Consider the following 27,950-nt stretch of genomic DNA (forward strand, 5'->3'; position numbering starts at 1 on the left):
ATCATTAGCTCTGATATAAAATAGTAAATTGTACCAATTCTAAAATTAAATGCACTTCAGGAGGTCCTACTACATCCTCTTAAGTTTACCACATCCTCTGTTATATAAGAAGCACCTACATTGAATTGCATACCCTGATGAATTCAATGAATTACCTATCGCATTGCATACCCTGATGCATATAAATAGGCCTATAAATAAGTGGTACTGAAAATAAGAATCCCTTAAAAAATGTCAGCGCATTTCATCTCTTAAATTTGTTAATTTTTAACTCTTAAAAAAACCATAGTTTTCAATATTTTGAGTGGAGACAATTTATTTTATATGCACAAAAGGTAAATTTAGTTCATTCTACCAGAGTTAACTTTTTGTGTGCCACAGCAGGATTGGCTATATTAACATCCATAAAAAATTATAAAAATAACTACTGGATACATTTGTAAAGAGTCTGTGGTAGATTGAAAAAAAAACATCAGTTGCAGATTACTCCCTTCCCTAAGCCCAAACTTTTCCAGGGAGACAGTATAGATTCTCTAGTCAAGAAGTGGTCTGTTTCCCAAGATTTGCATCTGGGTTGCCATGTGACCTGGTTTGGTCAAGAAAACATGAACAAACTTACAACAAGCACACCAGGAATGGATTGTGCTTCAGGTCTCCCTCTCTTTGCAGTCCTGAAGCCACTTTTTGAAGAGCTCCCAAAATTTGCTGGAGGATGAGAGATCCTTTGGGACACAGACAACCCATCTCAACTTAGTCATGTCCTACCCACCCCCCCACCCCCACCGCCAGCCAACTGTTAGCCATTTAGTAGTTTTGATGGTAAATATCAGACCCACTTCACTTTCAGTTCCGTTCAGTCACTCAGTCGTGTCCGACTCTTTATGATCCTATGGACGGCAGCGCATGGACGGCAGCGTGCCAGGCTTTCCTGTCCATCATCAACTCCCAGAATTTGCTCAAACTCATGTTTATTGAGTCCATGATGCCATCCAACCATGTCATCCTCTGTTGTCTCCTTCTCCTCCTGCCTTCAATCATTCTCTGGAGAAGGAAATGGCAACCCACTCCAGTTTTCTTGCCTGGGAAATCCCATGGACAGAGGAGTCTGGTGGGCTACCGTCCATAGGATCACAAAGAGTCAGACACAACTGAGCGACTAACACTTTCAATCTTTCTCAGCATTAGGGTCTTTTCCAATGAGTCCGTTCTTACCATCAGGCCAATTCACTATGGTACCAGGACAACAAATGGTAGAGCATTGCAGTGGAGGTGTGTTTCTCCTGGTATTTCTCTATCCAGATATTCTTCTATCTAATTCTTATGATTAAGTCCATTTAATTCTGTGTCTTTAATCAGAATTTTTTAAGCTTCTGTCCCAAACCAGACTGATTGCTTTCTATTATTGGAGCTCAGCTTTTGTTCCCTTGCTAATTCAAACATCAGCCAGTAAACAAAAACTTCTCTATGCATGTGGCAGAATTCAACAGCTATTGCTATGATTCCCTTGCTATTTCCTTCTCTAATTATTATTGCAACATTTGGAATTGTTCATATAGAAACTTCCTTCATAAGCAAATGTGCTTGTTAAATTCTCTCTACCTTAAGCATTACTGATAGGGGGAAAAAAACCAAAACACCTACATTGATGAGTTTGGGGATAAGTGCTTAATGGGACCAAGTGACTATAATGAGACAATTATTTTTTTAGGGTCAAGACAAGCCAAGAAGGCTGTCCCCAATACTATAAAATCTCTTGTGTCTACAGTCCTTTCATATTTTCAGCAACATCTTGCCAAAATGCAACTTTCTCTTCCTGAGGTAGAATTTTGTTTCATTGATGCCATCCATACAACCACATATTTGTTTAAAAAAATAATATACAAAATGCTTATTTAGAAGCAAGTACCTGTGCAAGATGCGGCATATTTAAAGACTGATAAGAAAGAAATCCTATCCTCAAGGAAAACTTACCCTCTCTATTTCCAGGATAAAATGTGTTACACGTGGAAAAAATAAATATTAACAAGGGGCCCTTTATTAAAAATTAATATAGTTCCTACATTTTAAAACTCCTAGTAGCTTTTGATATGATGAACAAGGAAAAATATATATTATTCATGTATATCATACATATACACACATATATACACATTTATATACATATACATATAGATGTGTATATATATATAATCTCCACCTCTCTAAGATGAATGTCTCAAATGGCCACATTTCAATAATCCAGGATAAAAATTGGATCCAATGATTATTCTTATTTAAACCTTCCATTTCAGTCAGAAGGGTGCTTGTTAAGTGTCCTTATGGTTTGGAAGGATAAAAGGCAGCCCTGTAAGCATTCAGAGTGTTTTTGCTTTAAGTACAGCTTACATCCATTATCCTACCCAGTCAGTCATAGAGAAGGTGCTTATTGCCACATTGTCATTGCTTTGTCCTGGAATATTCTAGCTGAGATCAAATTCTTAATCACAGCATTCATATCTATGAGATATAACACCTAAATACAATACCACTTACCAGGGTTTTTTTCTGTTTTTTTTTTTTTTTTTTTTTTTAAGGAGAAGAATCTTGCTAATTGTTTCCTGTACATTATCAGTTACCAGCTCTGAAAAAAAAAATACAATCTACTTCCTGCTTTAAAAAGAAAAAGCCAAATAAATTAATGTAATTCTTCAGTTCTTATAACAATTATCGCTGACTGCCAAATGTATCAGAGCAGTCTATAAGGAGCCTACTTGACATTCAAAGGAAGCAATACAAAGGTACTAAGGCTTAGAGAAATCACAGAGGTAGCAGCAAAAGCATACCTCTGCTTCTTACATGTTTTATCTTTAAGCTTTTGTTTCTTTGTATTTCAAAATGAGTGTAATAATATCAATTCTACGAGTTTGGAAAAAATGGTAGAATTTTTTACAACATAACCATGTAAATACCCTTGACCAAAACAGGTAGCAAAGATTCAACAAATGCCACGTGCTTTCTCCTTTTGGAACATAATACTTAAAGTACAGTTAAAGGAAATCAATTAGGGCATTAAGGACTAATAGAACTTATATGTATACTCTTAAGGATGAAGTCATTTATTTATTTTTTTTTGTCTTCATGAATGGCTTCTTTTTCTCCCTTTAAAAATGCTCCTGTTATGAATCCATGTTTTTCTTCACATAATTAGATGTTCTTCTTTACATAACTGTAATTCATATAATGGTACAATCCTGTAAATTGCTTCAGCTTTGCTTTTGTGCTAGTTTATGGACACACTGGCAACAGAATACAAAATCATGTTTCTTTTTTTTTTTTTATAAACAGTAAAGTGTTAAAAGGAAAGTAAACCTTTGAGTCAATCTTTATAATTTCCCCTATTTCTAAAGAAAGTGGGACATTTGCATAGATTCATTTTCCGAGTTCATTACAGACTATGGAAAAAACTATTCAAATCTACTCTTTCCATCCATCCAGAAATTAAATAGTGCAATTCATAAAATGTAGATGGGATTAAGACATTCTCTTTAATACTTAAAATACTGACATTTTAGAGATAAAATATTTTAAAAATCTAAATTAATTTTTAGGAAGAAAGAAATAGACTACTATATAAGATATATGTGTGTGTGCATGCTCAGTCACTCAGCTGTGTCCAACTCTTTGCGACCCAGTGGACTTTAGCCTGCCAGGCTCCTCTGTTCATGGAATTTTCCAGGCAAGAATACTGGAGTGGGTTGCCAATTCTTAGTCCAGGGGATCTTCCCAACCCAGGGATCAAACCCATGTCTCCTGCATCTTCTGCATTAACAAGCAAATTCTTTACCACTGAGCCACTGGGAAGCTATTTAAGATGACTTACTGAAAAATACAAATAATTAGTGATATAAGCATTCTATTCATCAATTCTGCCCACTTTACTGCTTTAGTACTTTACCATAAATTATTACAATTTATCTCCTAATTTGGAATTCTTCCAACATCTTCTAAAATATGTTCATAGAATATATTTTCAAAACAAACATCATTTCGATCATCAATTTATAATAACATTTAAGTTTGAAAAAGAAAGTTAGTCTCTCAGTCGTATCCAACTCTTTGTTACCCAATGGACTATAGCCCACCAGATTCCTCTGTCCATGAAATTCTCCAGGCAAGAATACTGGAGTGGGTTGCCATATCCTTCTCCAGAAGATCTTCCTGACCCAGGTATCGAACCCAGGTCTCCCACACTGCAGGAAGACTCTTTAATTAAGTCTTTAATTAATTTAAGTTTATAATAGCTCAATTTCTGCTTAAGTTTTCCTCTCTTGATGCAACTTTCCATTTCTGGATCTCTAGCTTCTCAGTAATGGGATCAGGAATACAACTCCAGATCCTTTTACACCTCAAATGTTCTGGAATTTCATATGTAATATTTTTGCTTAATTTGAATGTTTTATATCACTAAAACCCTTCAAAACCATTACTGAGCCTACAATAAAGCATAGTTTTTAAAAGTCAGAGATAGTCAAATGTAATAATTGTAATGCATACATATTCATTTCAGTAATAGCTTATATTTACATAAGATTTGGTTGATAATTAGATTCCCAGCATAAATTAATTCCTAATCTATTCATTACTTCAATATTAGTTTTTTTTACACAAAGTAATACTTCAGTCCATCATCATAATCTCCTAAGTAAAAAAAAGCTGAACTTTTAATTTAATTTCTAAGTTATGTATTCAATGTTATATTCTTTATACAAAAGAGCATTTCAGCCCATAAAGCACATAGTCCTAAGCCAGGAGTATAAACTCATTTTTATTTTACAATTGGATTTTCTTTTTTTTTAAGATACAAGTATATTTCAGTTGTAGATATATTTCACAATTTCAATGTTTGATTAAAGAGAATGTGAGCTGGAAACACAATGTCTTCAATGCATTTTAAAGCATTCAGTCCTTTATTTTAATTTATTTTGGAAATATGTTTATTTGGACTTATATAGGAGACTGGAACTCCTACAAGGAGTTTGGAAATAGAAATAATGGGATTCTGTATGTGTGTACATGTATTGTATATTGTAAAATTCTTGATAATCTGGTTGGAAAAACTGTCCTCATATTTTCATTACTTTATTACTTGGATTTCTGACTGCTCATGAAAAGCATGGCTGTTTAATAACCATTAAAACTCTACTACTGAAGATTTTATTAAATTCAAATATTGATACTTTCCATTTTGAAAAATGGAAATATACATATATATACATATATATGTATAACTTATTAACATTTATATATATATAAATACATATATAAATTTATATTTATTTCAAATACATATATGTATATGAAATAAAATTATTTCAAATAATATATGGGGTAAAGTTTTAAACAGATCATCAGATTACAGTAAAATGAATTCATGAAACTTGTCTGATGGTGAGTTATATGCTTAGTGAAATGGTATTTGGAGTGTTCAGATGCAGAGGTTATGAAGCAGTAGTGAACAAAATGGAAATGTGTGATATATTGTTACAAATATTTAAAAAAATAAATCTCAATGATATCATAAAAAGCACAGTTTTATTATCTTTCTGACAGATGGAAGAGATCGATTATAAGGCATCTGTAGTCTTTACATATGGATTATATGATTAGAATGGATTTGCATGCATGTTAAATTATGTTGTTTAAATACAATTGGTTCTATTCCAAAGTTTTCATTTGAAATAACAAACATGTTACCAAACACCAAAGCCTACATTTCTTTTCAGGTCTTTTCTCTTTTCTTAAATTATCTGCATTTTTAGATAGTAAAGCGACTATAATATGCAGGTATTATGAAACAATTTGTGTATATTATATCAAAAATTATATGACTACAACAATTCATTTTGTAATATATTTAGTTTTTCTAGCATGCACTGGAGGAATGTTTTTATTTAATGAGTTTTCCCAGGTAGGAATATAGTCTAAGAATGTTGAGCAGTAGCTTGGGGTTATCTTATTCTTTCTATTAGGAAGCACTGGCTGACAGTGAGGGTAGAGAACACAGGTGTGGGAATGGTTTTATTCTTCATGCACAAGAGAAAGAGTAAATAAAATATGCTTGAGGAACCTCCCTGGTGGCCCTGTTGTTAAGGCTCTGATCTCCCAATGCAGGAAACACAAGTTCGAATCCTGGTTAGGGAACTAAGATTCCACATGCCTTGCTGTGTAGCTAAAAAAAACAAACAAACAAGCAAACAAAAATATGCTTGAGCTTAAGTCGTGTGCTAGTTTTATAATTTTGCGCATCATACGAAAAACTCTTACTGTTAAATTTTAATACTTTAATATTTTTATTGAATTTATGTAGTATTCTATACTTCAGTAAACAAATGGAAACTGAGTTGGCCTTTAATTATCTGTAATTAAGTACAAATTTTATAGAACATTCATTATTTATGTTGCTTTGCATTCTCAAATGTGAATTGTTTATTATATTTTTGCATTACTACACAAAGTAAGTAACAGCTTGTTGCTCAGTTGTGTCCAACTTTTTGCTACCCCATGGACTGTAGCCCACCAGGCTCCTCTGTCCATGGGGATTCTCCAGGCAAGAATACTGAAATGGGTTTCCATGCCCTCCTTCAGGGGATCCTCCCAACCCAGGGATTGAACTTAGGTCTCCTGCACTGCAGACAGATTTTTTCTAGTTGAGCTACCAGGGAAGCCCATTAAAGGTATAAGTGAAGAATAAAGAACATTCCTCTCTCACTCGAAAAATCAAGGTCTTTTTAAATCATTTTTTAAAAAATATTTAAGGATAGCAGCCATATTTCAATTATCTTTTGAGTTATGTCTACAATAATAAAGTCAAGGGCTTACAAAGCAGTGACAATTGATTATTCAGATAATAAATTCAACAATCTTCCCTATTCATAAGACCATTAATGAATGGTCACAAAGTAGTATCCTATTTTATCCTATTTTTATTTTTTCCCAGAAGAAAGATGTGCAATCTTACCATTAAATTTAGAAGCTGGAATAAGCTAGGCAATGTCTTTGAACCCCCTCAATAATACATGAAATCTGATGTCCATTCAACAAAGGTGACGATTGAAGAATCAGCTGTATTCCAAGCATCATCACATGTGCAGATGAAACAAACAGAACCAATTTATGCCCCCAATTCTTCAGTATTCTTAGTTTAGAAGGGACACAAGCCTGTGCATTGCTATTTGATAGAATTCCTATTGCGGTTACAGGAACAATGCATTGTGGAATCAAAGAGGAAAAACCTACTACATTATTTCTGTCTGGTGAACTCCAGAAGTATCTCAAATGTGTATGTCACATGAGAGAGAGAAAGCCTTTGATCATTCTATTCATAGAGGAAAACATGTGAAATGATGAGTTGTGAAAAGTTCCTGCACACACCCCTTCACATATGTATTCAAAACATGTTTTTTTAAATAACTTCTTTCTGAAAAACACTCAGCTAACAACAGTGAAAATACTGAAATATGGATGCCTATCCTTTCCCCATGGTGTTGACAAACCATGGAAAAGACTGACAATGGATAATTGTGATTTTTTTTTGATTTTTTTTTTTTTTAAAGGGAAAGCAGAGTACAGAAGGGACTTTAGAAGGTAGGGTATTTTGGTCAAGAAAAAGGAAATTGGTGAGGGAAAGAAATGTATCCAGATGGTAAAAGGTCTCATGAAGTTTGTTAATATATGTTAAGTTGTTTGGACTGTATTGTGCAGTCAATGGACAGAGTTTTTAATAAAGAGTGAAACAACTGATGGGATATTAGAAAGGTAACACTGACAGCATTAAACAGGAAAATGAATCAAAGAGAGACTAAATGAAGCAGAGAGACTCCTTGAGTCAGGGAGTCTGCCACAAAAGTTCCATGTGAGAGACAAGAACAGCCTGAGTAAACTTTCCTACAGAGGTGATGAAGAACAGAGGGAAGGAAAATGGGAAACATATTTCTGAGGTACTAATATAAGAAAGCTGAGCGCCAAAGAATTGATGCTTTTGAACTGTGGTGTTGGAGAAGACTCTTGAGAGTCCCTTGGACTGCAAGGAGATCCAGCCAGTCCATTCTGAAGGAGATCAGCCCTGTGTGTTCTTTGGAAGGACTGATGCTAAAGCTGAAACTCCAGTACTTTGGCCACCTCATGCGAAGAGTTGACTCATTGGAAAAGACTCTGATGCTGGGAGGGATTGGGGGCAGGAGGAGAAGGGACCACAGAGGATGAGATGGCTGGATGGCATCACCAACTCAATGGACATGAGTTTGAGTGAACTCCGGGAGTTGGTGATGGACAGGGAGGCCCGGCGTGCTGCAATTCATGGGGTCGCAAAGAGTCAGACACGACTGAGTGACTGAACTGAATATAATAACAAAAATATCAATTCCCAAACATAAGGTGTTAGGAAAGTCACAATTTGAGAAACCATTGAACAGATTTTACTTATGAAACCTAGAGCAGTAGGGGGTGAGAAAAATTAAATAACCCACAGATTCTAGAAGGCAACTATTTGGGTGGTGATGGGTGAGTTTATTTTGGAAGAGGAGAAATCCCCAAGTGGCAATACGGACAGAAAAATGAAGTATGCAGTAAACCCTGGACAATGTCAGTTTAACTCTGGGGAGAGAGCTCCATGCCAGAAACAAAGACTTGAGTATCATCAAAATGTTTACTATAGAACAGTAGTTATCTTTTCTGCTCCTTAGAATCACCTAAGAAAATTTTTTTAGAAATTGACTACTGCTTCACATCCTAAGGGATTCTAATATAAGTCATTTGGAGTTCAGGTTAGACAATGGGATTACAAAAAAAGAGAAAAGAAAACAAAACTTTCTAGGTGACTTCAATGTGCTGTAAAGTTAAGAAACTTTGCCATGGAGGGACAAATTTGCATGAGGTATTTTAAAGTTAAGAATTTTAACTGGATTCTGGAGTCAAACAGAACAGTATTTGAATCAAAGCTCTGCTAGTTACCTATGAAACTGTACACATGAAAACCACGTTTCTTTTCTGGAGGACAGTAATGATATTGCCTATTCACTGATTTGAAGGATTATGTGCCAAAAAAGCAATGCTGAATGAGCCTCTGTAAATATCATCATGTACAAGCATTGTTATTAATTATTATTAATACCACATCATCTTATTCTCCATTATATAAAGATGGAAGGATTTTGAGCATAACTTTTCTATCATGTGAACATTCTCTGGCGTTACCCTTCTTTGGGATTGGAATGAAAACTGACCTTTTCCAGTCCTGTGGCTACTGCTGTTTCCCAAATTTTCTGACATATAACAGCATCACATTTTAGGATTTTAAATAGCTCAGCTGGAATTCCATCACCTCCACTATCTGTGTCTGTAGTAATGCTTCCTAAGGCCCACGTGATGTAAGACTCCAAGATGACTGACTCTAGATGAGTAACCACCACCAAAAATATATGTCCTTTTCATCATCCAGGATTGGCATGCAAAAGTAGGAAGTCAAGAGAAATATGGAAAAACAGGCAAGTTTGGTCTGGGAGTATAAAATAAAAGGGAAACACTAACAGAGTTTTGTCAATAGAACACACTGGTCATAGAAAACTCCCTTTTCCTGCAACACAAGAACAACTCTGATGTACATAATGTGGACATCATCAGATGTTCAATATTGAACTCAGATTGATTATGATCTTTATAGCTCAAAATCCTTCAAGTTGGGCTTTAGCAATACATGAATTGAGAACTCCCCAGTGTACAAACTGAATTTCAAAGAGGCAGAGGAACCAGAGATCATGTTGCCAACATTCACTGGCTCATGGAGAAAACAGGGGAGTTCTAGAAATACATTTAATTCTGCTTCATTAACTTTGATAAAGGCTTTGACTGTGTAGATCACAACAAGTTGTGGAACATTCTTAAAGAAGACAGACACCTTACCCGTCGTCTAAGAAACCTGTAAGCAGGTCAAGAAGCAACAGTTAGAACCAAACATGGAACAACAGATGTTCAAAATTGGGAAAAGAGTATGACAAGGCTTATTTAACTTATATACAGAGTATATCAATGCCAGAATGTGAAATGCCAGACTGGATGAAGCACATGCTGGAATCAAGACTGATGGGAGAAATATCAACAACCTCAGATAACCTGATGATACCCCTCTAATGGCAGAAACCAAAATGTGTCCTTGAGGAGGGTAAAAGAGGAGAGTGAAAAAGCTGGCTTAAAACTCAACATTCAAAAAACTAATACCATGGCCTCTGGTTTCATCACTTCATGGCAAATAGATGTGGAAAAAGTGGAAGAAGTGCCAGATTTTATTTTCCTGGGTTCCAAAATCTCTGTGAATGGTGACTGTAGCCATGAAATTAAAAGACACTCACTCCTTGGAAAGAAAGGTATGACAAACCTAGACAGCATATTAAAAAGCAGAGCCACCACTGTGCCAATGAAGGTCCATATGGTCAAAGCTGTGGTTTTCATGGTAGTCATGTATGGATGTGAGAATTGGACCATAAAGAAGACTGAGTGCCAAAGAGTTGAAGCTTTTGAACTGGTGCTGAAGAAGGCTCTTGACAGCACCATGGACTATAAGATCAAACCAGTCAATCCTAAAGGCAGTCAGTCCTGAATATTCAATGGAAGGACAGATGCTGAAGCTGAGGCTCCAATACTTTGGCCACCTGATGTGAAGAGCCAACTCATTGGAAAAGACCCTGATGCTGGGAAAGATTGAAGACAAAAGGAGAATAGGATGGCAGAGGATGAGATGGTTAGATAGCATTAGCGAATCAGTGGACATGAGTTTGAGCAAACTCAGGGAGATAGTGGAAGACAGAGGAACTTACCATACTTCAGGCCATGGGGTTGCAAAGAGTTGGGTGTGACTTAGCGACTGAACAACATTTTTTTTTTCCCCCAGCAGAGGCAGTTTTACTTAGATATAGGGGATTTAACAACAAATTTTTAAGGGAAATTTTTTTGAAGGACTTTTGTTTTCCTTGAGTGGAAATAATTATAAAAATGAGTAAAGGAGCCAGAGAATGAAAAGGTTGAAAATACAGGTAAGGGGAAAATGGACAACTTCTTACCCCAATGAGAATGACTGTCTTAGAAGAGAAGAAAAATAGATTTTTCTGAGACAACTGTGTGTGAACAGGTGTTACATATAATTGGAGAAGTGGAAAAGAAAGAAGAGAGAAAACCCTACTGATACTGTTGGGCAGGAGCTACTCCATGCTAGAACTTGAATTTACTGAGGGTGGAGATCACTTTCATTCACTTCCACACCATTTAATATCCAGTACCCTGCAGCATAGAGATCAGTATTTAATATATGTTTGATGAAGTGAACTATGACTTGTTCATGCTTATTCTGGGAAAGTAAGTAATGGAGGACAAGAATTTCAATGTAAAACAAAGATCCAATGGGAAATTTCCTGTATTCTCTATGTCATCTCTTCTATTTATTATTATTTCCTGGTGTATTTTTATGTCATGTCTTTTATTTTTTTCCTTTTCAATACAAATTTTATTTTATATTACAGTATCGTTGATTCATACCATTATGTTAGTTTCAGGTGTACAGCAAAGTGATCCAGTCATACAGGCATATATATCCACTCTTTTATAGATTCTTTTCCCATTGAGGTTATCACTGAATATTGAGTAGAGTTTCCTGTGCTATGCAGTAGATCCTTGCTGACTATCTATTTTATATATAGTACTGTTCATATGTTTATCCCACCCTCCTTGTTTATCCCTCCCCTCGCACCTTTCCCTTTTGGTAACTATAAGTTTGTTTTAGAAGTCTGTAAATCTGTTTCTGTTTTGTAAGTAAGTTCATTTGTATCATTTTTTTTAGATTCTGCATATAAGTAATATATGATATTTGTCTTTGTCTGACTTATTTCACTTAGTATGATAATTTCTCTTTTAAATTATTTCTCGTTTCAGAAAGAGTGGAGAATCTTAATGGAGAAAGAATGAAAATGAAAGAAAGATGAAATAAAATACAAAGTGGGGATCTAATGTACACAATGATTCTTATAGTTAAAAATATGGTTCTGTATACTTGACACTTGCAAGTGAACCCGAAATGTTCTCATCACAATGAAGAAATAGTAATTATGTCATGTAATAAAGGTATTAATTAATGCTATGGTGGTAATCATTTTGCACTATATAAGTGTATCAACTCAACATTTTATTACCTTAAAATTGTGCAATGTTATATACCTTCTGTGTCTCAATTAAAAATCCATAAAGTAGGTGAACCGTAAGGGGATAGGCAAAGCTGTATGGCTTTACGACAAAATATTTCTTTGCTTCTCTGGCAGTAGCAACTAAAGTAAAATAAATAATATATTCACTATTATATTAGCTATAACTACAGCTCTAGAAAAATACACAAATTATTTTCTGATATATTCCCTGACCTCTGCTCAAGCTCTCATACCAGGATACCACTTTAAAATAGCTTTCTATATACTCCCAAATTATCTTACTGTGCTCAGAATGAAAAAGATTGATTAATCTGTCTAGTCAGAATATTATTCTAATACACTAATAAAGCTGGACTCTTCTTTCTACACTCTTGCACTCACTAATCTGAATTCAGTTCAGTGGAAAAACACCTGCAATCAACAGCATTTGGCAAAAGAGCAAAACCGAGTCAATCCAATGTATTACCTTCCTAGAAAAATAATTTACACAGCTCAATGTCTGTTTGCATGGTATATGAATATCTTTGTTTCTGAGTAATGTACCAAGTAAAGTAAATTTCAGGATGTTTTTTCTTTTAATTTTTATTTCATATTGGAGCATAGTTGATTAGCAGTGTTGTGTTAGTTTTTCAAGTGTACAGCAAAGTGATTCACTTATACATATACATGTATCTATTTTTTTTCGAATTATTTTCCCATTTAGGTTATTACAGAACATCGTGCAGTATTCCTTTGCTATATAGTAGGTCCTCATCAGAGGTCCATTTTAAATATAGCAGTGTGTTCAGGATGCATTTTATGTATGATAGATCATCATCTATGAAGAAGAGTTATCCATTAGATGCCAAGTTGCACCTGCCTAGAAAATTTAATGGTATAGAATAGGAGGGTGGGTTAAAACAATATTATATAAGAGGGTAAATCATCACATTAAGGAAAGAAAACACAAAAGGGGAGGATATGACGCTTGCTTTTTTCCCCAGCATTGAGAGCAATCAGTGTTCTTACCATCACTACAATAAGACCTTTCCTTGTACACATCCTGCCCCCCAAGGAGTCAGCAAAGGAGCAGATGCTCCATAATCTGCAATTCACGATAACCGCATACATTTGTGTCACTGGAGTAATCCCATTTGATCATTTGGTCTTTGATCTAGCAGTTTGCATGTACAGGTGGCTAAGGCATTGCCTTACTAGCCACTTTGTATCAACCCCAATACAAAGTCCTCCTGGGCTTCACATTTACTTCACTGCATCCAGTTATGCAGTGATTTCATTCCAAAACCTCCATCACACCTCAGCAGCTGTCATCTCCAGAAGCACAGTGCTCACTGTTAAGGGTTTCTTCCCTCCCTTTATTAAATGTGCTTGTTTAATAGAGTACATCCCACAGACCAGATGCACTGCATGTATGTTCATTGTCTATAAAAGTTCTTTTGGCTGATCACCTTTCTCAATGTTAATAAGCAGAGAGACTATTCTATGGGGTTGTGTTTAACGTTCTAAAGGGCGTTGAGAGGCCACATTGGAAGGATGAATATTTTTCTAAGAGATGAAAGTGTCCAACCACACATTACCTTAATAAATATTTATTAAAGTAATTTTTCATGTGGTAAAACATACATATCATAAAGTTTAACATTTTCACCTTTTAAAGTATACAACTGCTGCTGCTGCTGCTAAGTCACTTCAGTCGTGTCCGACTCTGTGCGACCCCAGAGACGGCAGCCCACCAGGCTCCCCCGTCCCTGGGATTCTCCAGGCAGAACACTGGAGTGGGTTGCCATTTCTTTCTCCAATACATTCACATTGTTGAGGAACCATCACTCCTATCCACTTCCAGAACTTTCTCATCATCTTAAACTGAAAGGCTATACTCATTAAACAATAGCTCCCATTCCTTCCTACCTCAGCCCTTATAACCACTACTCTACTTACTGTCTCTCTGGATCTGACTAGTCTAAGTACATCATGTAAGTGGAGTCCTACCATTTTTATTCTTTTATGTCTTGCAAGGTCAATTAACACAATGTTTTCAAGATTCATCTATATTGTACCGTGTATCAGAGACTGTTTCCTTTTAAGACTGAATAATATTCACTTGTAGGTATATAACATATTTTGATTATCTGTTTCTATGTTGAAAGATATTTAAGTTCTTCTTACATTTTGGGAATTGTGAATAATGTCAATATGAGCATGGCAGCAAAAATATGTATTGCATTCTCTGTTTTCAATCTTTTGGATATATACCTAGAAGTGGGGTTGTTAGATCCTATGGTAATTCAGCTTAGATTTTTGAGGGACCACCATTCTATTTTTCATAATGACTGCATCCTTTTACATTCCCATCAGTAATGCACAGCAGTTCTAGTTCTTCCACATTCTTATCAACAGGTTTTTTTTTGTTGTTGTTTGTTTTCTTTCTCTCATTCTTTTGGATAATAGTCACCTAATGTATCAGGTCAGTTAACATAAAATTAAATTTGTATTTATGTATTAATATAAAATTAAGTTCCTCATCTGAATAAATCTCAGTCTTAAGGGATAGAATTATTACCAATGGCTCAATCCTATTCTTGTATGCTTTTGTCTTAAAAGATGATGTTTGCTATACTGCCATCTCAGGTAAGCAAGTCTTGGGTGAATATCTAAGGAATTCACCAAAGATAAACTTGAATACTCCCTTTGGTTTCTTTGGTGTTTTATATTGTTATTATCTTCTTGGTCAAGTTGAGATTATCTGTTTCTCTCCATAAAGCTGTGAAATGATCCTCAAAACACAGTCATAGATACAATCCAACACAATGGCATATGTCCATTGCAAAGCAAATGTTACTAGCCTATCCTGTGGAATTCATTCATTCATCCATTCATTCATTTGTCCTAAATTCTACTGTACAAGCACCTACAATGACAGAAGTATTTTATATCTGCCATACCGAATATGTTAGCCACTAGAGAAGGCAATGGCACCCCACTCCAGTACTCTTGCCTGGAAAATCCCATGGACGGAGGAGCCTGGTAGGCTGCAGTCCATGGGGTCGCTAAGAGTCAGACACGACTGAGCGACTTCCCTTTCACTTTTCACTTCCATGCATTGGAGAAGGAAATGGTAACCCACTCCAGTGTTCTTGCCTAGAGAATCCCAGGGACGGGGGAGCCTGGTGGGCTGCCGTCTCTGGGATTGCACAGAGTCGGACACGACTGAAGCGACTTAGCAGCAGCAGCAACAAGATATATGTGACCACTGACTACGTAAAATGTTACTATTTCAACTGAAACTTAAAATAATTAAACTTGAATTAAATATTAATTAATTAATATAATTAAATATTCAGTTCCCCTGTCACACTCTCTACATTCCAAGTTCTCACTAGGCACAAACAACTGGTGGCTAAAGTGTTAGACAGTGAAGGTTTAGCTGGATACACTGTGAAATTGTTTATCATCCTTCTCCTATTTTATCAAAGTCTGGTCATTAAAACACATAAATATTTCTTGTAATAAAGGGTAATACATGTAAGTGCTAAGACCTACTGAAACACAAATGAGAGACTAGCTTCCTGGGGGGAAATTAGGAAATGCTTTCAAAAAGAGGTAATAATTAAGTTATACTTTGAAGTTAAGTTATATTAAGTTATATAATGAATCATCATAATATATGAATCATATGAATCATCCATATAATTATGGATGATTAAGGATGATGACTCTTTATTAGAGAAGAAAAAGGATATTTAAAGTAGAGAGAAAGGCAAAGGCAATGAGTTGGAATCAAAATGGTGTTTTGAAGGATAGTGAAGTGTGGGGTATATTAAAAGAGATGCTACACCTAGGCAGAAGTAAGAGAAATGGAAAAAAGTTAGAACAGTAATCCAGAACATGAGTGTGAAAAGCAATACACTGGAGTAATTCAGACTTGAAACATGTATAGCAGCAACAAAAGAATGAATAAGCAAGAATGCATCATGAGTTTGTTCATTTCCTAAAACAGTTCCTTTCCTCCATCAACATTATCATAAAGAGCTCTAATTAAAAAGACTTGAAATTAATGGCTTGGTTGTAATTTGTATCAGAGAAGGCAATGGCAACCTACTCCAGTACTCTTGCCTGGAAAATCCCATGGACGGAGGAGCCTGGAAGGCTGCAGTCCATGGGGTCGTGAAGAAGTCGACTGAGCGACTTCACTTTCACGCATTGGAGAAGGAAATGGCAACCCACTCCAGTGTTCTTGCCTGGAGAATCCCAGGGACAGAGGAGCCTGGTGGGCTGCCGTCTATGGGGTCGCACAGAGTCGGACACGACTCAAGTGACCTAGCAGCAGTAATTTGTATCTGATGTAGATTTTTTTTTTAATTTTACCTTTCTTCAGGGGAACTTATAAGTAAAAGTTTCTCTCATTGGCTAAAGTAGGTCATTCTTAAACCGTCTTAAATAACTACCCAATACTTAAATAATCTAAGACTTGCTTAGCACAAACCATGTTTGTTTGTTATTCTGTTGTTCACTGCAGAATAAAAAGCAAATCATTACAGAAACAGCCTATGAGGGTATAGAAGCTGGAGTAGTTGTTTTACAGTCCTCTTAGATTCTCATTCCAGAGTAAAGTTTAATATACTATGTACACAGTATACTAATATACTATGCTGCAGAGCACTACAACAATTTCCATTCTGAATTTTTGTGATTGGATTAATATTTTAGAGTGCTTATTCAACTACACATTGATCAGAAACTCTTGGCTGTTGTGCTAAAATGCTCTGCCTCTGGCTTATAATTCACCTGGCAAATGGTCAATCATGCTTCATCCTAGAGTGAGTCATGATTCTTACTTTGATCTATTGAAGTATATTTCTAAGATCTACCTTTGCTAGAGTCCTATGAAAAAAAAAAAGTACTTCTTTGGGATATTAATTAATATGCTCTATAAAGAACTAAAACTAAAATGAATGATTATAGGCATAGCTTATTACACATGAGCAGTTTTCCATACTATTTAAAAAGATTATACAGTTTGTCATAAAAGGCAATTCTTTAATTCTGGCTGAATATACACCTATTTTGGTTGAAATCTTAATTAATGCTTTTAATTCTGGTTCGTTAACATTGTAATGATTCAGTAAGAAGATGATCCACATCCCAACCTGGCAGAAATGACCAGAAAAATGTCTCAAATGAGGACAGATGCGAGGTAGTCTTACAAGCAAAAAAAGTAATTTATCCACACATGGAACATTTGTATATGACAGACTCATTTTTGTAGCATATGGAAACTAAAACCAGTTCCAGATAGATCTTATACCTGATTGCAAAAACCAAAATTTTTAAAACTTTTGGGAAAAAACATATGAGAATATTTTATGATTTCATGATAAGAAATGATTTCTAAAACAAGATGTTATAAGGAGAAGCCATAATGAAAAATTTGTACTACTTTTAATGAAACACAATAAATATATACGTGTGTGTGTGTGTATATATATATATATATATATATATATACACCTAATATATATTTAGTAAAAGACACTAGGTTAAAAAAAAAAAAAAATAAGATAGAGCTGAGGAAAAAATATTGACAATGCATATATCAAAAATGAATTGGAATACAGAATAAAGAAATATCTAATAAATCTATACGAGAAAGATAAAGGCCTCAGTACCTGTAAAATATATGGCTAAGCAATTCACAGTAGAGGAAATGTGAATTTTCAATGGAAAGATGCTCACTGCACATATAATCAAAGAAGACAAATTAAAGCCATGCAACTGATAAATTTTAAAAAGTAACAATTTCACACACTCAGCAGATTCATAAGGTTATTTGCCTTTAGTGATTTCACTTCCTTACAGTATGAAATGATGAAGGTTGATAAAAGGATAATTACATTTAAAAAAATAATAAAGAACAGGAAAGGAAAGCTAAAAGAAACAGCAGCTCTAATTTATTTCTCTGTGAGAGTCTCAGGTCTTCTTAAGTGTTTTCCTGTTTTGGCTCTTCAAATCCAGCCTAAGCTAAAATGAAAAGGTATGGAAGGTGCTGTTACACATATGCACAGTTCCCAAAGAACCCAGTAGGGTAAAGACCAAACGGAAGCAAAACTAAAAGAAGATAAATCAGGAGAGCTGGGTTCGATCCCTGGTTTGGGAAGATCCCCTGGAGAAGGAAATGGCAACGCACTCCAATATTCTTGCCTGGAGAATCCCACGGACAGAGGAGAGCCTGGTGGGCTATAGTCCTTGCGGCTGCAGAGTCAGACATGACCGAGCGACTTTCACTCACTCACTCAAAAAGTAACAATATTAAATGTTGACAAGAATAGATAGAATGGTAGTTCTCATAAATGTACTTGCAAATTACAAATGCTGAAAGCCTACATGGGTTTTGGGCAATATCTGAAAAAAGGAAAGATGTAAATTCCACATTATCAATCAGTCTCACTCATAAGCATATGCCTTAAATAATCTTGAATATTTGCACAGTAATAAGTGTAATAATTCAGAATGATTATTTATATGGTGTTTATTACAGTGGGAAATTAGAAATGCTTACTAATGAGGCCAAGAATAGTGGGTAGCCTATCCCTTCTCCAGCAGGTCTTCCCAACCCAGGAATTGAACCAGGGTCTCCTGTATTGCAGGCAGATTCTTTACCAACTGAGCTATCAGGGAAGCCCACTAATGAGACAGGGAAAAGTAAATTGTAGTAGGTTTATAAAATGGAGTACTATACAGTAATAAAAATTAATGAAGTTGATTATTCTATACCAACTTGAATAAATCACATGAAATTATACTTCCAAGGAGGTATACAGTATGCTGCAATGTTTATAAATATTTTACTTATTTAATACAATACTGTATGATTGAAGGGGGATAATACACATAGTAAATTCACAAGGAATGGTCTGGGAATCATAATATCAAATTTACAACACTGGTTACCTCTTGGAGGGAGATGCAGTCTGAAAAAGTACATTGAGGGCTTCAATTTTATGTTTAATACATAATTAATCTGGGTGGTAACTCAAAGACTTTTGTTTCAGCATTTTCTATGTCTTTTCCAAGTGAATATGACATAATCATAAAAAGTCAGAGTCATTAAAAGTTCCAAGTACTCTGAACAGCAATACTTCAACTCTAAAGGCCATCTTAGGTGACTTTTAAAACTCTGTTCTTGAGAAGGGTGCCTTTCTGATGCAGGGCTCTTTCATTTCGGTAAGAATGAATCATATAATTTGACTATACTGTCTAATCAAATCTTTCTCTAAAACACAGTAATCTAAGAAACTATGTTCATAGCTCTCAATAAGACATAAGAAGCTATGTTGATGATTCCTCTCCCAACTGCTAAATTAATCTCCATATTGACCTGGCTAGGCTGAGGAATAATCATTGTGATAAACTCTTAAGTGCCTAGTTACACCTGAAATGCTTGCTAAAATGTAGATTACAGAATCCCAATCCCATATGTTCTAATGTATTAAATCTAGTAGAGCTAAGGAGTCTAGGGAGTAGTATTTTAAGTCATTTTTGTTAATTTGGAGGTCTTCTTGGTTCAATGGACAAAGTTTGAGAAAAGCTGCTTCAAGGAATTCACAGTCTCATGTTGTAAATGAATAAACAAATTCAATGGAATTTTGGAGCTATTATTGAGAGGATAAAAAGATTTAAATCTATTTGCTTAACAGAAAACTCTTCAAAAGAGAAGTGATGACTGATTCATATTTTCAAAAGTCACCCAAGAATCAAGAAAGTGAGAACTAATCTGGGCAGAAGTTCTAACATAAACAAAAGCAGAGAGTTATGACATATCATGAATATTTGAGAAAATGAAAGTCAATTTTCACAATGATTGGCAAAGTGAAAGTTGTTCAGTTGTTTCCGACTCTTTGCGACTCCATGGACTATATTCTCCAGATCAGAATACTGGAGTGGGTAGCCTTTCCCTTCTCCAGGGGATATTCCCAACCCAGGGATCAAACCCAGGTCTCCCACATTGCAAGCAGATTCTTTACCAAGGATATTGGACTGGGTAGCCTATCCCTTCTCCAGGGGATCTTCAAACCCAGGAATCGAACCAGGGTCTCTTGCATTGCAGGCAGATTCTTTACCAACTGAGCTATGAGTGAAAGTTGAAGACTAAAGAGAGGAATTCTGGGTCCAGATGATTGAGTACCTTGAATAATATAAGGGGTTTGGGTTTCATGGTTTGTGCTCTAGAAAGAAGACTTTGCAGACATAATGTACATGAATTCAAGTGGGGCAAGAATGGAGGTGAGGTAATGGCTTAGAAGGGGGATCCTAGAAAGCATGAGTAGGAACAGGTGGCAGGTCTGTCTCTGGGAAGAAGAGATTATGTTTAAGAAAAAGAAAGTCATCAGTACATGTTTTTTTCCTCACTGTTTGAATATAGTTGATAAGGCAGTGAAGTGTTAGTTGCTCAGTCATGTCCAATTCTCTGCGATGCCATGGACTATCACCTGCCATGGAATTCTGCCCATGGAATTTTCCAGGCAAGAATACTGGAGTGGGTAGCCACTCCCTTCTCCAGAGGAGCTTCTGGACATGGGGGTTGAACCCGGGTCTCCCGCATTGCTGGTGAATTCTTTACCATCTGAGCCACCAGGGAAGCCAGAGGAATATATCAAAGAAGGCTGGATGCATAATGTGCTACTTATGACTGGAAATCTGAGTAAAAGAGCAGTTTGGCAAGAGAGATAATGTATGTGGCTTCAAATGGTTTCTTCTATTATATTTTCCTTTAAAATATTTGTAATTTATCTCTACATGAAGATGTCAAGTAATTCCTTGACAATATAGACATGGCATTCAGGAAAAATATATGGACTAAAGATATAAATTTTTGATTTCATTATTAAAACTCTAGATATACATCTTACTATATAGGGTGACTGAAGAGAATGAGAAGACAATAAGGGCTAAATTTAGTACAATAATTAGAAAATAGAAAATTACAGTTGACAGATAATTTATGTAAAATATATAATACAAATTAAAACCAAATTAGATGGCAGACAGAATCGATTGGGAATTTCAGAGGTGTTTAAAAACTATGAGGGTTGGAACAGATAGAGAAATTTCTTAGTGGAGGAGAAATATCAATCTTTTGGATAAATGAATAGAGTTTAGCCAAGAGAAAGGCAGACTCTTCCAGATTAGAGAAGCCATGTGTGCAGAAATGTGAAGGTAGAGCTTCACAATTTTCAATCTGAAAATTACTTGATGGATTCTTCCCAGAAAGCTTGGCTATATTTGTCCACATATCAAAGCAAATGATGAAGGCTCTGTTTCATTCCTGTTTTCTGATTTCGAAAGATGACGGTACAGTTGGGGTGGGGGTTAGAGGTGGAGCTTTCATACTAAAGAAGCTATGGCTGTGACATCCTTGGAAAGTTGTTAATACTGTTTATAGATGACTGATCTAGGGGAAATGCAAAGAATGGTTCGACATGGAAAAAAAGATATTTAAGAGACTCAGAAATTATAACTGCTGAAACACAATTTTAATTTTTTTTTTAATATGAGGGGAAAAAATAGGTCCACGGCATGCAGGAAAAGCATGTACTATGCTATAAAAAAGAGCTTGTTTCTAATAGTGAATCTGCCTTTTATTTGCTCAATGGTTATGTATATTTTGTTTAACCTCTCTGAGATTCAATCTTTTTATAAGTTAAAGAAATCTAATAAAGTCTACTTCAAAAGGGTACTGTAAGGATTGAATGCAATATCTGTGGCAACAAGAGTGTCTAACACTGTGTCTACAGTTTCCTCAGTTACTCTTCTAGGAACTTTATTTCCTATAGGATTAGGATAACTGGCTGGTCCATATAGAACTATGTTTTAGGTATAAACATGAAAGTATCAATAATATTATTGCTCACTCAATTCAATAGCAGATTTATAGAGATAAATGATAGTGACCAGGTCAGAATTCTCACCTACTAAATGATATTATGTTTTTTTTTCTGAATTCACAGATCTCAGAGAAAGAGAAAAATAAGTTGAGTTTTCTGGGTGATAAGGAAGGGTTCATTCTCTAGCGTATTGGATGGAACCTCACCTCAAGTTACATTTCAAATGGTGCATTGCACCTGCTCATTTATCAAGCTGCCAAGGGCTAGCTTTGCTGTCTTGCTTTTTTTCTGTTAAAATTCACATCTTTGCACTGTCTTGAATTGCTTAATCTCATAATGTAAGTAACACATTAAATCTTGCCCAAATAAAAATAACTCCTAATGTATCAAGTTTAGACAATGCCAAAAGGTGTGATCACTCAGCTGAGTCTAATGTTAGTTTCCAAATAGGGCATGCAAGTGTATAGCTTCCCATTCATTTCTGATCAATGCTATTTTTCTTTGAATTAAATCTTAAAATTTAAAATAAAAGACCTATACAAATCAATATAATTTTCTTTGGAGATATTAGGATATTGTTCTTTACTGTGTACCATATAGGGCAAGAGAAAGTAGGCTTTAAACCTATAAGACACTCTGGGCAGCTCAGAGTCTCTCCTCCAACCCACACTCAAAACAGGTGCTCTACTGCTGGAAATCACTAACCTTTTGCCAGAAAAAGCCTAGAAGATGATAACACTGGTTCAAGGACAGGGTAAGGGAAGGGAAGTAAAAGGAAGTAAGTGGGAAATTATAGCAAATGTGATTAACAGCTGTTTTCTAGAGCAAGCCTCTGTCAGGGATCTGCAGCTGTGTCATTGTACTTCAATTCTTCAGATTATACAAGAAGATGCATAAAGCAAAAGATACATGGAGAAAGTAAAGGAAGTCCAAAGAAAGGTTAAAGCAAGTCCAAAATCCGTGGCAACATACGCCCTCACTCCCTACTTATTCTTCAGCTTTATCTTGTCCCTCTCTTTTGGGAAGAAGCTAGATGCCTAAGAAACAAAGTCCTCCTACTCCCTAGGTATCAGTTCTGAGTTGCTGCTGTTGATGATTTTGGTATTTTTTCTGGTTTTGGAGAGAAAGGGAGGGGGTTGCTGGAACACCAGCAGATCCTTTAATAAATGCCTTTAATAAAATCAACATGCTGTATGCCTTCCAGAATGCTTTCTAAAGAGCTACATGTACCTCCTCAAGATATAGAGGAGATACCAGGATATGGCTGGAAAACTAAGTTGCTCAAAATACTGGGTTCTAAGAGCATCCAATTTGGGTTTTAAAGCCTAGCTGCCAGGTTTCTAGTTGTCTGCCTTATATAAGGGTGGATTCCCAAAATATTATGTTTAATATTACATCCTACTTGCCAAATAACCACAATGAAATGTAGTACAATGATATTATTGTCTTATCCCACATGCTCAGAAGAGTGTTATTTCCTCTGAAAGATCCCCTTCAAGCAACTAAACATCCCCATGTGAACATTCCATAGGTCCTGAATTTCTGCCCCTTCCTCCAAGTGCTCATGAGGGGTTGGCAATACACGTTCGAATTAAACAATCTCCCACCACTACTTGGAAATACAGTCTCTTCACAGCCCTTTGTAACACAGAGCTTGGTAACAATCACTTAAAAAGAAACAGAGCCTATGACCCAGAGGAATATACAAGGTCAGGCAACTCCCGGTGGGGGTGAGAAAAGGTGGGAGGTGCTGAGGTCAGGGTTAAATGACACTGCCAAAAGAAGTCTCCCGGCCCGGCCACCTCCTTCCTTCATTGCTAGGAGGAATCTCCAGTGAGCTCCGGCTTTTAGAAGCCTGCCCCCTTCGTGCCGCAGAAAGGTTAGGAAGCGCTTTTCAAAGCCGCATCTAAGGCAAGCCCAGTTAAAAGAGCCAAGGAAAGCCTGGCCCATGACCAGGATTGGCCCAAATCACTTGCTGCCTTTCTCTTCTCGCAGCCTCATTAGCGCTTCCCTTCTTTCCTCGTCGTCCTCTTTACCCTTAGAGTGCGGGTCCCGCTGGGACTCGGGGGTCACCCTACGGTTAGCGCCTGCAGCTCAGACCCCGGGCTGGGCTGAGATGTTTTAGCATCCCGTCTGCCTATCCCACCTGTCTGCCTGCGGCACAGTGACCCCTGGAAGGATAATGCGGGACCTCTGCGCCCAGGTGTGCGCGTCCCGCGCCGGCCCCTCGGGGACCTCGCGGCATGCGGCTGCAGGATGCAAGCGGCCTCCGCAGCGCTGGAACCCCCGGGCGGAACGGCCGCCCGGGCTGCGGCAGCGAGCTTGCCTCACGCTCCCTGCTTCGCCCGTCCCGCGGGCTATGCCCGCCTCTCCCCATTGTGTCCGCAGCGCTGCGGGGCTGAGCAGTGCGCCCGCGGCACCCGCGCCAACCCCGGAGCTCTAGACAGCAAGAGCCCGGGAGTGAGAGAGAGCAGGGAGAAGGAGCCAGAAGGGACCCCAGAAGGGCTCAGCGCTTCATCAATAATACAGAGGTGACTGGACCCCCCCTGCAATACATTTTCCAGTTAAACGCGATCAACTGGAGCGCTTCCTGGCACGTCCCACGCGTGTGGTTTTTGTGTGTGAAAGATGGGACGCACCTTGTTCATTCATCTATCTGAGCTTCTTCTTCCGCTCTCCTACAGAAAAAGCCCCCTCCTCCCCGCCTTAGCTTTAAACCGCCACCTTCTCCACATCAGCACTCCATTTCCAGGCCCAAACTGCAGGTTGAAAACGCAGATCTGGAAAGACTCCCCTATATACCCTGAAGAGTTTACCAAAATTCACCCAGTAATGCTGATTTTCAAAGCCCCCCTTTTCATCCCCCTTCTTGGAGAATGCTTTCAAAGTTTGGGAGCCTAAATGGCCCTGGACCCGGAGGTTTCTGCACCCCTGTCCGCATCATGAACCGCGGCGCGGTCAGAGACACCGAGATTACGCCGCAAAGTTGCCCAGCATCAACCCAGCAGGCCGCTGATGCTAGGAGCATCCTTCGAAGCAGTTCTCCGGTGTGTCCCCAGGAAGCCCAGATGCCCGACAGAATCTCCCAAACAAGGATTCATCCAACCACCTACAACAGACACAAATTGCGGAAACTTCTTTGTGAAGCCATCTCAAGCCCACACTGAAGGGACACTCAGCACAACTTGCAAGGAAATAAATACACATCTCATCCCTGCGGGGAAACTTGTTGAATCCCGCCCGAGCGTAAGGCTGCAATTTCCGATGTAGCCTGAAGGTTTTTGATTCTACCCGCAAAGACCCCGGTGCATCCGTCACAATTTCTGGACAAACTGCAGGGTCCTTTACGCACCCATTCTACACTCCCGCCACCACCGCTGTAAAACGGAGCGTGTACCTCTAGACAATTCGAAAGCCGGCTGTCACTTCCTTTGCCATCGTTTGGGAGACTTACCCTTTGATACGACTGTTTTCCTCGATCTAGCGGCTCCGGGGTGCAGGCGCAGTCCTCCCAACTTTGCTGGGCACCGAGACCTCCCCGACTTTATTAACCAAGCAAAAGCTGCCTGTGACTTACAAATGTTAAGAGTGGAAAATAGGGAGTGATTGAAGTCGGGTTTCTTCTCGGTATCAGTACCCTGAAAAAATCCAATCCTTCTTCAGTAGAGAATTCTTTCAACCCCGTTATCTCTATTACTATTAATGCGCAGAGCAGAGGGCACTGCATGCAAATAGGTGCAAGTGCGCGCTTCTATTGGTGGCTGCGGAGGCCCCTGGGTCCTACTGCTCAGGCTCTAAACTACACAGCAACACTACACACGCAGCTTCGGAGGCGCGGAGGGGAAAATGGATTTAATTGATTCGTTACCTCTGGTATTGTAACGCCTGCTGCGATGTTTAACGGAGCGGGGGTGGGGGGGAACCCTCACATTTAAACTCATGTCTTGTGATCTATCATTTCATATATGCCTTTAATTGCCTGTGTGGAGTGGCTTTGAACATACAAAGGCTTTTTAAAAGAACCCTTTCTGAAGAAAATTCACACAGATGCATTTGGCAGGAAAACCCTCCTTTTTTTCCCCTTTTTTTCCTGTCATGCCTTATTCGGATGTAAATCCCGGAAATATTTATATAGTCAGATACTTCTGCCTTTCACTTAAAATAGCATCTAGTTTTATTCTTGATAGTGCATGGCTACTCTAAATAACTTATACAGGTTAAAATGGCAGAAGCTAAAATGTGAATGTTAAGATATTTGGGATCTATTTTTTTTTTTAATATTCCTGAAAAAAAAAGGCATCCATGATAATGCCATGGGCATCTTTTTTTCTTTAATTTTGCAAATTAAGAAATTCAGAAATATTTTATGAGTATTGACTCCCAAATATAAATCAACATAAAGATATTGATAATGTCACAATATGTCAAGCATTCACTATTAATTGCCACATTTTCTTTTTACAGTTTCTCTCTTCGTGAGCCCATTAGTGATGGAAATTGGCACAAGGAGATTTAAAGTGAGGCAGGCCTGTGGTGACTAGCAATTTGAAATATTGTAACGTGGTGCAAAAACCACTCCAGTACATCATCATTAAAGGTAACTGTGTTTAAAATTAGAGTATTAATAGCTGAATCTTAATATATATGAATTTAAAGCCCTTAATCATGTTTTGCTCTGACCTTTAATTTTTTGGAAGGAAAGAAATCCTCATGTAAACTGAAATGACACAGACTCTCCACCAAGTTCCATCTAAGGTGTTCTCTGATATTACAGTTTAGGAAATAACATAATTTTATTGGGATTTAGATGTAAATGGTAATGTAAATTTAATTACAAAATTATTATGTCTATAATTATTAATATTGTGTCTAGAATTTACAGCTCACTGCTGGTAGAAACTGATATACTGAATAAGGTCAGCAGCAGCAGCCAACTCATAATTCACCAGCCATGTGTAAACTAAATAAATGAAAACACAAGATGCAAAAATAAAACAATTGAGGTCTTATTCCAAACACACTTATAGCATTTGAATTTACTTACATAGTGTGTGCTACAACCCTTCTTCATTTCCATAACTCCCTCCCTGTGTAGCCTCTTCCCTTCCCTCAGTAGTAACCCTGGAGAGCAGAAGTGTTACTTCAAGTCCAGGGTGCCTTTGCAGCTTTCCAGGTCTAACTTATAGATTATATCCCTGGAGGACCCAGAATTAAATCTTTCAGTACTAAGATGTCAAGGAGGACAGTATCCATTAGGAGTTGGAAAATCCAACATTCTCAGGTGTATTTCCAAAGTTTCCATCAAACATATATATTTGAAATATCTGTGACCACTAATTCAGAGTGAACAGACATGATCAATTGGCATTACATCAGAGTCAATTTGCTGCATTACCCTATTACTCTTGTATCTCTGGAACAGTCTTTTGGAAAGACTTTGTACGCAGAGTTATTACAATCACTCTAGGCCAGCTTATGAAATTTTCAACTTATAATAGAATTAACATAAAAATATCAAGATATTACTATATTCAATATAAGAGTTTAAGAGACTCATTATCTGTAAAAGAAAAAAGGTTATTATTTGGTCTAGTAAGAAAGTGTTATGACCATGCAAAGTTGAATGGAGTTGATTGATATTCGGTTCTTTTTTAAAACAAGTGTATTATTGGTCTTTCAACTTCCTGCTACAAGTGGACTTGAAAAAAAATAATCATTTTCAGACTTAGTGCAAATTGAAAGTTCTGCATTTAATGAATATCTTTTTAGAATTGAGAAAAGATGTGTTTTATTCAGGCAGAGTTTATACAGAATTAATGGAATTTATCCATGACTGTAATTTACT

The 27,950-nt window shown here is 37.0% G+C and overlaps 1 protein-coding gene across 1 annotated transcript in view; it reads right to left on the reverse strand.

Moving 5' to 3' along the window:
• Positions 1-25,783, reverse strand: part of ROBO1 (roundabout guidance receptor 1) — a 1,293,158-nt gene extending 1,267,375 nt beyond the window's left edge. Inside the window, exon 1 of the mRNA XM_070367810.1 lies at positions 25,560-25,783. The gene's annotated coding sequence lies outside the window, so the exon portion shown is untranslated. The remainder of the gene's footprint in view (positions 1-25,559) is intronic.
• Between the last annotated feature and the right edge of the window lie 2,167 nt (positions 25,784-27,950).

This window comes from Bos mutus, chromosome 1 (assembly GCF_027580195.1).
Source record: "Bos mutus isolate GX-2022 chromosome 1, NWIPB_WYAK_1.1, whole genome shotgun sequence".
Taxonomy (NCBI): Eukaryota; Metazoa; Chordata; class Mammalia; order Artiodactyla; family Bovidae; genus Bos; species Bos mutus.